The following is an 11656-nucleotide window of genomic DNA, read 5'->3' as shown; positions in this document are numbered from 1 at the left end:
GTTGCCTTAGTCCCAGAACCCTATTCCTACAAAAATAAAGCCCTTAGACCTTCAGTACTAATTACTCCGCAGTGCTGTTACATCATGCTTTCAGCTCAGTCCCTGGGGTGTTTCTGGGTTTGCTCAGGGCTGTCCCAGCCATGGCCCTCATTTCTCACCCTGTTCAGCCATCCAGGTCCCCAGGCATGGCCATGGGGCTGTGTCTGTGCTCCACTCCCATCCTTCCGGCTCGTGGCACCCCCAGGCCTGTCCCTGGGCCTTTCTCAGCTGAAAGGGCAACTCTCAACCATGCTCTGAAGCAGTTTGTGTCCTTAATTCTCCAAGCCCCAGCCCTGGAGCCAGAAGGCTCTTGCTGTTTGCCCCAGGCTGCCATGGGCCAGGTTGGGGTTATTTAGCCTGGGGAAAAGGAGGCTCCCTCTCCTTAGAGTTCTCTACAATTCCCTGACAGGAGGTCATAGCCAGGTGAGGGTCAGAGTCTGCTCCCAAGTAACAAGAAACAGGACAAGGGAAAACGGCCTCAGGCTGCACCAAGGGAGGTTTAGATTGGCTATTAGAGAAAATTTCTTCACTCAAAGGGTTGTCAAGGGCCTGTTCAGGGGCGTGGTGACTCAAGCACTAAAAGACTTCTGGATATGGCAGTTGGGGACAGGGTTTAGTGGTAGATTTGGCAGGGCTGGGAGAGTAGTTGGACTTGATGATCTTACAGGGCTTTTCCAACCTAAACAATTTTATGACTTAGTGTTCCACTGTGCTACGTTCAGTGTCCCTCAGCCTCCTAAGGATGCAGTGTTTATCAGCTTTGCTCCTTACAAATTCTTTGTTTGTACAGTGGCAGCTTTTGTGCTATTTTTTTTCCCCTTTGCCTGGAGTTATTGGCAGAGCTAATTAACCACAGAATATAAAAGCCTTGTTCTCCAGGGCCGGGTGGTGCTGTCCCAGAGCAGCATCAGTCCTGCCCTGGGGAATGAGCAGAGGGATGGGCTGCCTGAGGATGGGCAGAATGTCTTCACAAAGAGGTACCAGGTTTATTCCAGCAGTGAATGCAACTCTTATTCTGGAGGAGCCACGTGTTGCATCCTTCCTTGCTCTGCTCCACAGCCACACGGATGGCACAGGCTGCGCTCACAGGTTCATGTGGGTGGGGCACGGTGGATGCTGGTGGATCAGAGGGGATTTGCAGGCTCACCTGTGCCTGTGTGGGCATCGGGGGGACTGTGAGCTGCTTCTGGGTGTGGATGGGTGAATGGGCTCGGGGTGCTGCTCCCTGCGTTCACGGAGCTCAGCCACACCTGGGAATCGCTGTAGGTGAGGAGAACGGGGAGTGGGAGAGGGGCAGCCATGGGGCAGGCGTGGTTGAGAAGGAAAGGGCCCCCCTCCAGATCCAGGCCTGGCCATAGCCTCTGGCTATGAGCTGTAAGAGACCAGGATTTTTCCACATGCAGAAATGCTTGAGGAACTTTAACTACTTTTTTTTTTTTTTTTTTTTTTTTTTTTTTTTTTTTTTTTTTTGTCTTTTTTTATTCCTGGACAAATGTCTGCTGGTGACAGGAAACATAACTGGATTGGGTATAAAATGCTGGCGCTGTCCCTGCCGCCCAGCCGAGCCCCGTGTCTGTGTCTCCACGCACGGCGCTCCGCGGCGGGGTGGCCCTGGGCAGCCTGCAGAGAGGCGGCAGGGAGGGACTACGCAGGGACAGGGCACCAGCGCCGCAGCATGGGTGGGGGTCCCCGGCCCCCTCGCAGCCGTGTCTGTGGGTGCCTGCGTGACCGAGAGGGTGCGGAACGACCCGTGGGGAGGGGACACCCGCCCCTGCCCGGGCACAGGGACAGGGACTGGCTGCCCTGGGCTGCTTCCCCCGCTCGTTTGGCCCCTCCAGCCCCCGCTGGTCCCCGCGGGCAGCAGCGGAGCACAGGAGCAGGGCCCTGCGGGAGGGCAGGGCCGGGGGCTGCGCTCCGCCTGGGCTGGGGGGAAGGGACAGGAAAATCGAGACGAAGCAACAGCCTCCAGCTTTTCCCTTCCTCTAATCTTGCTTCACTCCCCTTGCTCCCTCTCCCTCCCTCTCCCCTTTCCCCTCCCTCCCTCTTTCTAATTCCTGCCACTAGCTCGGAGCCTCATTGAGCAGCCGCTGCCGCTGGAGTGTAATAGGCTGAAGATGCTGCCGAGCCCGCTCCGCGGCCACTTGTGAATGGGACTTGCCTGGCGTCCCCGCTCCGCAGGAGGCCGAGGGACGCGGCCAGCCCCGCGGGACCCGCAGGTGAGCGGGGGAGCGGCGGGGGCCGTGCGGTGCGGAGAGCGCTGAGAGCCCCGCCAGGGGAAGGGGACAGCGCAGGGAAGGGCAGGGAAGCGGCGGGGGCTGAGCGTGTGGGCAGCCCGGAAAGGAAAGGAAAGCAAAGGGGGATGCTCGCGGGCCCCTCGGAGTTGGCGGGGCCGGGCAGGTGTGCGAGCGGGTCCGGGCGCGCTGCGGGCGCTGCGGCGGCCGCGGGGCCCCCGGGGCGCGCTCGGCTCTCCGGAGGGAGAAGGAAAACGCTCTGGCAGACGCTGCTTTATTTTTTTTTTTTCCTCCCTTCAGTTCTTGCTCGGGGGCGGGGAGGGAGAAGGCGAGCGTTTGGCCGTTTTAAAATGTTCCTCCGGGGAAGCAGATGCTGAAAGCCCCGAACTGAAAATCTTTTACTTGCGCCGTAGTTCCCAGGCACGAAATGGATATGCAGGAATTAGGAGTGCATGAAATGAAGGATATTCTAGCCAGAATGAAAAAGGCAAAGACTTTGATTTATACCTTTCCCCCCTCTCCCCCCCACCCCCTTTATTTATTTATTTAATTATTTTGCTGGCTTCCAAACGCATTACTATTCACAAGGTACCAAAATGGTATCTGTCTCCAACACGGGCTAGTCCAAAAAGCATTAGACTCCTGGGTGATGCGTGCATAAGCACATCCCCAAGGAAGGTAAAATAGATCAGGCTGTGGGTCCCCATAAATACCATTAAGTTCAGAATAAAAGTGCTTCCTGTGCAGCCCTCCGGGAGCACATATAGCAGTCTGACATCATGATACAAGTGCATTCACCTCCTATATAAGTCCCCTTTTATTGTCTACTTTTTAAATATTCATTTGGTGAGGAGAGAATCAGTATATGCTGGGAGAGCTTCTTTGGAGGCTGCTACAAAGGACAGAGTGGCTGTGTAACACAGTATTTACCTACCCAGACATGTGTGACAAAGGAATCTCTTCAGTAAATGAGGTCACTAATTCAGAAATTGGCCGTTTATGAGGAGAATGCTCATTTCTTTGTCACGTTCCAATTACTAGCAAGTCCCTGGGAAAGACTTTCTTCCTGTTGATTTGTGATGGTGATACGATAAGGTTTTCACAGACTCCGTGCCTCTCTGTTAAGAAATTCAATGTTTTGAATTATTTAATAATGGAACTGTTGAATAAGAGGCACCGCCGGGCTCAGGGGCAGGGGAGCACTCATTCAGGCGCTGATGGATGTCCGTCTCCTCCCCCCACCTTGCTATTCCGTCTGCCTCAGTGTTTCCAAAGTCTGTGTGATTCTCCAGGTAAATACTTTGTTCTCTTTTTCCACACTGGCTAACGGATCCCAATGCCTTTCAGTGTAGAAGTCCTGCAATAATTAACGTGACATCTGCCTCAGCCAGGTCTGTCCGCTGAGGTTTGGAACAGAAATCGATGCTTGTGCTTGGTCCTTGGGCTGGTTTTATAAGCAGAGATATGTGCGAGTCCGTGGCAGGGGAACTGCAGATGTTTGCTCGGGAGCAGCAGATCCCTGGCAGGGCTGCACAGTTCCTGCAGCCGGGAGAGGGCCAGTGAGAGCAGGGGAAATGGGGAGCAGAAGTCTGGTCTGAGCCTCATGCCTCAACACACCAGGCATTCTTGGAGCAGGTTTCTGAGTCTAGAAAAGTCTGTGCTCTAGACAACAGAAGTTCCTGGCTGCAGTTCAAAAGCAGTTCTCCTGCCTCTTGCAGAAGAACAAAATAAAGTTACAGAACTAAGAACAAGATATTCAGTAAAAGAACTGGAAATACTTTAGGAAAATTTTACCTAAAGGACATCTTTCTTTGGCAGGCTCTTGTTCTTAGGCCCTGAAATAGGATTTTTTTTTCACTTCAGCCTTGCACATCAGAGAATAAGCATGGTCAGAGAATGCTATTTATAGGCTTCTCCACATCAGCTTTAACTTTGCTACAATTCTAATTGTTACCTGTCCAAAGAAATCAGTAAGAACTAGATTACTTCATTAGCAGAAATGCTGCTACAATAGGACATGCCATGGGATAAGTCATTGCAATTTCTCAGCAGCAGTTTCAGAGGAAAATATGTATAGAAATGGTTGAGAGATTGGGCAGCTAAATTAATTTTTCTTCTGCATAAAAATATGGGGAAACTGTGAAGATTGGAGTGATTTCTGTGATTTATCTGATAAAATGCTTTAAACTGTATCATGTGATTTCAGCTTCAATTAATATGCTATTCTGACAACATCTGACATATTTAATTTAGTGTAAGGAACATATGTGAAGTTCAGAGTTACAGTAGACTGAGACTAGCATTCTTATTTTCTGCAACTGCTGTAGAATAACAGCATAACTTGACAAACAAACCTTTGAGTGATGAGCATTCCACAATAGAAGCTATTGCTAGCTCAGACATCATAGAAATTTCAAATCATCTCACACTTAAAACTGGCATCTCTTCTTTTTGGTGAGCCCCCTAACTGAATTTTGAAGCCATTTTGTGAGCTGGATGTTTAGCGAAATATCTTCAGTGTGTGAGAAGCAGAGGTCTCATCTGGAATCAGTTAATTTGAAACAGCTTAGCAACATACTTCCTGGACTTTGTGTGTGTGTCTGAGTTTTTCTACCAGCATTTTAAGCTAAAATCTCTGTACAATTTCCTATGCCATACCCAGTTTTATGTTTTTAATGGCATTTCAGCTTTCATTGTTCCTGTGTTGGGGCCAGCCCAAGGCTTGGGGACAGAAATGACAAGGTGGCCATTGATTTAAATGGATATTGGGTCGGGCACTTTGTCCGGGTGAACTAAGAGGACTTTATGGTCATTTTGTGCCATCTGTATCTTTGTACGTCAGATACATTGTCTCTTACCGGTCGAGGAGCACGGTACCCCTTGCTTTGATCCACGCTGGATATGGAGTAAAACCTTTTTATGGTATTTTAGGAGAAAATGTAGCAGCCTCGTGCCGGGTTTTGACGCTGAGGACTCAGACTGTGAGACAGGCGGTCCGCGGGTGCGTTATCCCCGCGGAAGGAGGGCTCGGATCGCTCCGGCCGCTCCGCGGGGCGCGGGGCTGGCGCGGCCGCGCTGCGGCGGGCGGGCAGCAGGGGGCAGTGCTGCCCCGCGCGTTCCCGGAGCCGCTCCCGGCTGTGCCCGCACCGGGAGCATCCCGCGGGATGCGGGACCGGACCCTCCGCCTGTTCCCGGAGCCGTTCCCGGTTCTGTGCCCGCACCGGGAGCATCCCGCGGCATCACGCCCCGCGCTCCCCGGGGTTTTACAGCCCTCCAGCCGCTGCCCGCCTCACCTGCGGCCGCGCGGCACCGTCTTGGCTCTGGCGGAGGAGCTTTGGGATGCTGGAAGTGCGGCTTGTCTGCAGACAGGCTGACTCCACAGCTGGAGGCTGGGCGTGGAATAAGAGCGCGGGCCCATCTCGGGAGGGTTTTTGCTTGCTCTTTCGTTCCTTTTCAAAGGCAGAGATGGTTCATGCCATGCTAAGAGTTCAAAGGCGGAAAAAAATTATTCAGCGAAACAAATGTATTTCTTTCAGAAATGTTATCAGGTTTGAGAGCTCCTATAAAGACATCCTTGACAGGAGAAAAAAAAAAAAAAAAAACCAGTCAAACAATCACATATTAAGCCAAATTGGACTACTTTTATCTGTTCATATCCAGGTCAGTGGAGCTTACAGCTGAAGGCCTAAGAAAAGCAAATTAGTCCAAATCACTTCCATATATCCTGCAGCACCCTGGAATACAAAAGAAGTTGTTACTACCCACAGAATTACAGAATGGTTTGGGTGGGAAGGGACCTTAAAGCTCATTTCCTTCCACCCTCTGCCATGGGCAGGGACACCTTCCACTACCTCAGGCTGCTCCAAAGCCCATCCGTGCTGGATGCTGACCAGCAAGGCCATATATGATCATATAGATTTGGAATGGTTGCAGGCATGGAAAGAGGCTTATTCCAGCTGCTGCTGCCTTCTTAATTCAGATGTTCCTCTAGACATCCTCTTTGGAGTGTTCCTACAGACTGGATCTTTGATTTGACTCAGACCAACCACGTTGCTTTGTGTAAGAAGGATATAACATAAATAACAGTGCAGAACTCTACAAAATTGCAGAACATGCACTGGGTGCAGTCAGAGAAGTTCATTATGCTCCTAATCCAAGTTCTTGCCTACAACAAAGCCAGGCAGCACAGCGCCGTGATAGCTGTACAATTTTCTGTCAACGGCCTCAGAGAGACAGTGAAGAATTATCAGGGCGAGAGCATCAGTGGCTCCAGCACAGGAGGGCATATTTCCTGCGCAGGAGTCCTGTCAGTGCCCCTTCTCTGTGCTGCAGGGCAGGGAACAGCCCTTCAGCTGCTCCCTGTGCTCAGGCTGGGAGGGAAACGTCGAGCTGCCAGTGCTGCTCAAGACCCTCCCGAGAAGATCCCGCACGGCAGGGACAGCAGCAGGGACAGCAGCGGTGTCTCCCGGTGCCTCCCCCAGCGGAGCCAGCAGGACTTCAGAGACTGAAATTTCCAGTGTGGAGCCGGCAGCCGTGCTGCTGAGCAGTGCCCGGAGGAAGGTGACATTAAGGCTCTTTTTGCCTGGCAAAGGCACCGAGGCTCCTTCCGTCACGGCTCGAGTGCGGTGGCTCCCAGGCATCCCCGTCCCATCGAGCTCTGCTGGCTCCACCAGCCGTAATTTAGCTCCTCAGTTTTGAAGTGCTGGCTTAAGTGAATTCTAAGGGGGTTTTGTGTGTGTGGTTGGTTGTTTTTTTTTCACTCCAAAGTTTGGCAATGAGTGAGAGCCCTCTCCCTTCTGAATCAGCAAGAGTTCATCAGAATTCTTAATTGGAATGCAATGGCAGGCAGAGTTGGAGTAGTAGAAATCAATGTAAATGGATTAAAAGAAAAGGACTAAGTAACTGAATGTAAAAAGGGAGGCAGAGTGATTGGTGAACAGTGCAGCAAGAGATTTCCAAATATTATTACAATGATGTTTAATGTTCATCAACAGGTAGGCTGTAGCTACGTTATAGACACACTAACAGAAATTGTGGATCATGGAGCGTGATAATGCAGAGAAAATTGGAAGGACTTTGATATGTGAATGTCAGTTGTAGGAAATGCCTGACTAGACAGTAATTGCAATTAAGGTTTCATTCAATGGTGTTGCTGCAGGCTGACACTCTTGCTGTGAGCCCCCAGTGATACTGTGGGGACACCAGCCCATGCAGAGAAATGATGGAAAGATGAGCAGGAGGAATTTTATTCAAAAAGCCTTAAAAACAGAGTTTTTGTGTTTGTGAGCTGCACAGCACTGAGCATTTAGCTCCCCTGTCTTTGTATGGTGCAACTGGCGCAGGTTTTTGTGCCCTGTGAGCAAGCTCAGCTCGAGCTCAGCCTGGCTGGGTCAGGTTTGTCCCTGGATCCTGTCCTCCAAACCTGGACAGGCAGTAAATCAGTGCTGTGCCCTCTCACAGCCCCACTCCCTCCCATGTGAGCCACTAATCACACAGTCTGTGCTGGCCTGGGAAGCCAAATCCCATTGAAGGGCTGCTTCTTCTGCCCCCCATTTCAGTGCTCTTCCTTTTACATCAGATATTCCAGGGGAGAGAGTCAGGCTTAAGGTTAAACTGCTGCCATATAAACTCTGTTTCAACATAATTTTGATCCCAGTGAGGTTGCTGATATATACTTTTAAATAAAATCAAACTTCAGAAATATATTAATTGGTCTCAGTGGTTAAGTTAAATAGTTAAATACATGCATACATATCATTCTGCCAAGGCTAAGTCATTAGTTCAGTGGAAAGCAGAAGTGATGGCTCTATTGGAATCAGGAGACTAAACCCTATTTCCATTAATGCTAACTGTTTTATTAATACATGCATGTGTCAGCATTAAATAATAAATTTAAATTGTCTGCCCCTTCTTTAAAGTAATTATCTCACAGATCTTGGCTGCTGAACGAATAACTCTGTTACTCCTTTCATCTTTTATCAACTAAGGTTTTTTGGGTTTTGTTTTTGGTGGTTTTTTTTGTGTGTGTGTGTGTGTGTGTGTGCAGACATTGCAAGGCATACAAAAGAAATAGACCTTGTGCCAAGTTGGCTGGCATTTGAACCATTTATAGAGGTGACTGGAAAACTTTGCTGGAAGCAACAGGTAAAAATTGCAACCTTCATACTGCTCAAAGAAAATGCCATTCAAAAAGTTTATCCCTAATTTTTTGCCAGAGTTTAATTTGATAAAGAGAGTCCTGAGGCAAATACAGGACTTTGAATGGCATTTAGAGATTAACAAAGGTCTCATTAGAATAGAAAACACAGTTGAAATGTTGGATTCAATTGTAGGATTCAATCTCACCCTCCTCAGAGCAGTGGTCCCTTCAGAGACCTGACCTCACACTGGTGCAGTTAAGGATTTCTCAGCATCACTCAGCTCATGCTAGATCATTCAAAACAAGGTTTTAGTGCATTTCTTGCTTTCAGGGCACTTCCTGATCAGGCAGGAATGGCTGTTTTCCAGGAAGGAGCAATACTTGAGGAGCTGAATGCTGCCAGGTTAATTCAGCAGGTCCAGAGCACTGATCAAACCCTCCTGTTCCATATTGCATGAGCCACGGGGATCAGCAGCTTGGTGGAACTGAGAATCACTCCAACATTTATCCAGTGCACACAGAGAACAGACATTTTTTATGATAATGGTTCCTTCCCATTCTCTTTCAGGATATTTTTTCTTGCAATTGAAATTCCAGGGATCTTCAATATTTCACATTAGTGAAAAGTCACTGTTCATTCACAGTTTCAAACCCAATTTCTCCAGATGCAAGAGGTTCCAAAATTTTGAAAAGCAGCTGAATAATAATTTTACTTGGGGCTCTGATTCAAATAGAAAATTTTGTCCAGTGCTGATTGTTGCCTTTTTATTTGTTACTGTTCCAATTATAGCTGGTATGGCTGGGAGAATATGGTTGATTAGTATGCATTTCAGTTCTTTTTAACATGGTGGCAATTTCCATAGCATTTCTCTTTCTAAAGCAAGAAGAAAACAGAGCAGGCAGTGGCGTTTGCATGCAAACAATTTGTCATTTACATACAAAAGGGCTGATTAGGTAGCAATACTTGTGGCTATAGGTCAGACAGCCTGTAGGTCATAATTGCTTTTTCTGTCCTTAAAATTATGAATTTTGTAATATTTATATGAAAATACTATACTCATCAATTCATTATGTTCATGTTTCAAGTACTGAGTTACAAATCCTCTTAGAGATCTCTAGCTTTCTGTGGTGCTTTGGCTACAGCCCTGTGAGTGAAACTGGTTTTAGCTGATCCCTTGCTCAGTGCTTCCCAACCCAGTGCTGCAGGTCACAGTCCACTGCCCTCGACAAACAAAGCTGATTTGGAGCATTCAGAGCTAACTGGGGCATCTGCATGCCCTGGCTCACAAGGAACCATGCACAGCAGCTGAGGCTGATGTTTCTGTGCCCTTGGAGTCCTGCCTGTGCTCCTGACCTTGGCTTGGGGTCTCTCAGGTTTCTGCACCTTCAGCTGGAGTTCACTCACCTTGCTGAGGTGTGTATGAGGTTCCTTGCCCCTCAGTTTGTCAGATCCTGCTCTCCCTGTGCAGCTTCAAATCTAATATTCAGTGAACATTTCACCCCCAGACTTTCCCACTTTGCAATGCAAACTTTGCTCTGCCCTGCCATAACCTCACCTTTAGCAGGTACAGCAGCCTCTTCTGACCTTTCTTTTTTAATTTTCATATTTCTCCTTGACTCAGCCAGCTCCACTTGTGTTCAAAAGTGGAGAGATTCTCCTCAACTTCCTTGAGTCAGGCTTATCCAACATTTGCCTTCTCCTCTGACACTTCCTACTCCCTGAATTAAGCAAGGTTTCCATGTCCAGCCTGCAGGGCAATCACACCCCTCACTATGACCTTGGAGCTGATATCCAGTGACCTTCTGCTGACAGTATTTCACTTTCTGGATCCAACAGCAAAAGCTCATTTGTCTGTGTATTTGTCTCAGTAGATGACCAAGTGCTGGGAGCAGTTAAAATTAAGTCTCGGTACATTCAGTGACTTCAATAATTATTTACTTCATGACAAAGAAAACCCCACATTGAAATGAGGCAAGAGCGTGATCTGAGAAATACCTGAGCACTCTCCTGAGAGAGGAAGTGGGAACCAGCCCTACTGGCTCATCAGAGAAGTGCAATATGCAGCTGTCACATGGAACTAGGACATGATGAACTCCATGGAAAAGGTAGCACAAGGATTCACTCCAGGCTGCAGTGATGTGCTGTCATTCTGGAGCATCACAAATTACCAAAATTGTGATGGCTGCTGGCTTGGGCTTTAAAGGAGCAGTCAAAACACATGAGGAAAATCAAAAGTCAAAAGTCAGATTGCTGGGTTTTTTCCTCATGGCATGGACTCAACATTGAGTTCCTCCTTATTGTGCCCTTCAGTGTGGATTTGTACTTTTGGAAGGCACTGGAAATATCCACCTTGGTTAATACATGGTCAGAACTTGTTATTGTGGTTAGCAGCCTTTTAAAATTATTTTTATGAGCAGGTGAGTTTAAGCTGTTTATCTGATGTCTGTACCTCCTGGTTAAATTCAGACTGGTGAACCTGATCTAAAGAGAGAAGTGGTGCTGGAGTCTATGGGGTTATTCAATGACACTGGGATTATTGAGCAGCACCCTTGATGTGGCATTTCAGGGAGTTTTGGTGGTTACACTGTGTTTGTGTTTGAGTTTAGATGGAGTTGTGCATCCCAGGGCTCAGCCAGGTTTTGATCCTACCAGTGTTAGGAATGCTCTCAATATCCTATCAAAGGGATGAAATTGCATTAATATGTGTTTAATTATCCAATCAAGTTGAAATGAGTTGGGCTGAAATAACCAGTTCTGCAGAGGAAGTGCTCAGATCTACCAAGATTTACCAGGATTTGCAGTTGTTGGTTGTCCTGACCTTGGCTTTTTCGGGATGAGCTGGAGATCAGGGTGGGTGCTCCTGGAATTTCTGCCTTCCAGGCATCCTGAGGACTCCTACCAGACTGTGCAGTGTCCCCCATCACTGAGGCACTGTGTGCAATTCTGTATTTTAATCACAGAGCTGTAAAATCCTGCTTGTAACTACCCCCACAAACAGTCTAGGAAACAGCTCAGCGTTTATGGTATTTCCCTTCAGAAATGAGTAAACAGCAAGTAATTTCTTGGAAGTTATACATTATAGGAGAGCTACCAAAACATAGGACTTTTAACTTCTATTTACTTTTTTTCCCCCCAATATTTACAGAAGGTCATTGATATTTTATTAAGAAAATAATGTAAATGAAATTAATCATGTCTATGAAAGACTTTTCCATTTGTATTTAGTCATTTTGCCTACTGGAGGAG

At 47.9% G+C, this 11656-nt stretch overlaps 1 protein-coding gene across 2 annotated transcripts in view; it reads left to right on the top strand.

The window, feature by feature from the left end:
* Window positions 1–1278: 1278 nt before the first annotated feature.
* Window positions 1279–11656, top strand: part of CDH11 (cadherin 11) — an 82811-nt gene continuing 72433 nt past the window's right edge. Inside the window, exons 1-2 of one of the 2 annotated variants that reach the window (XM_053987374.1) lie at window positions 1279–1305; window positions 2104–2255. The gene's annotated coding sequence lies outside the window, so the exon portion shown is untranslated. Of the gene's footprint in view, window positions 1306–1730; window positions 1776–2103; window positions 2256–11656 lie in introns of those variants that run through there. The other variant, XM_053987373.1, reaches the window with a different exon arrangement.

This window comes from Vidua macroura, chromosome 11 (assembly GCF_024509145.1).
Source record: "Vidua macroura isolate BioBank_ID:100142 chromosome 11, ASM2450914v1, whole genome shotgun sequence".
NCBI lineage: Eukaryota > Metazoa > Chordata > Aves > Passeriformes > Viduidae > Vidua > Vidua macroura.
Note: the sequence above shows the minus strand (reverse complement) of the source record. Positions and strands in the feature narration are given on the sequence as shown.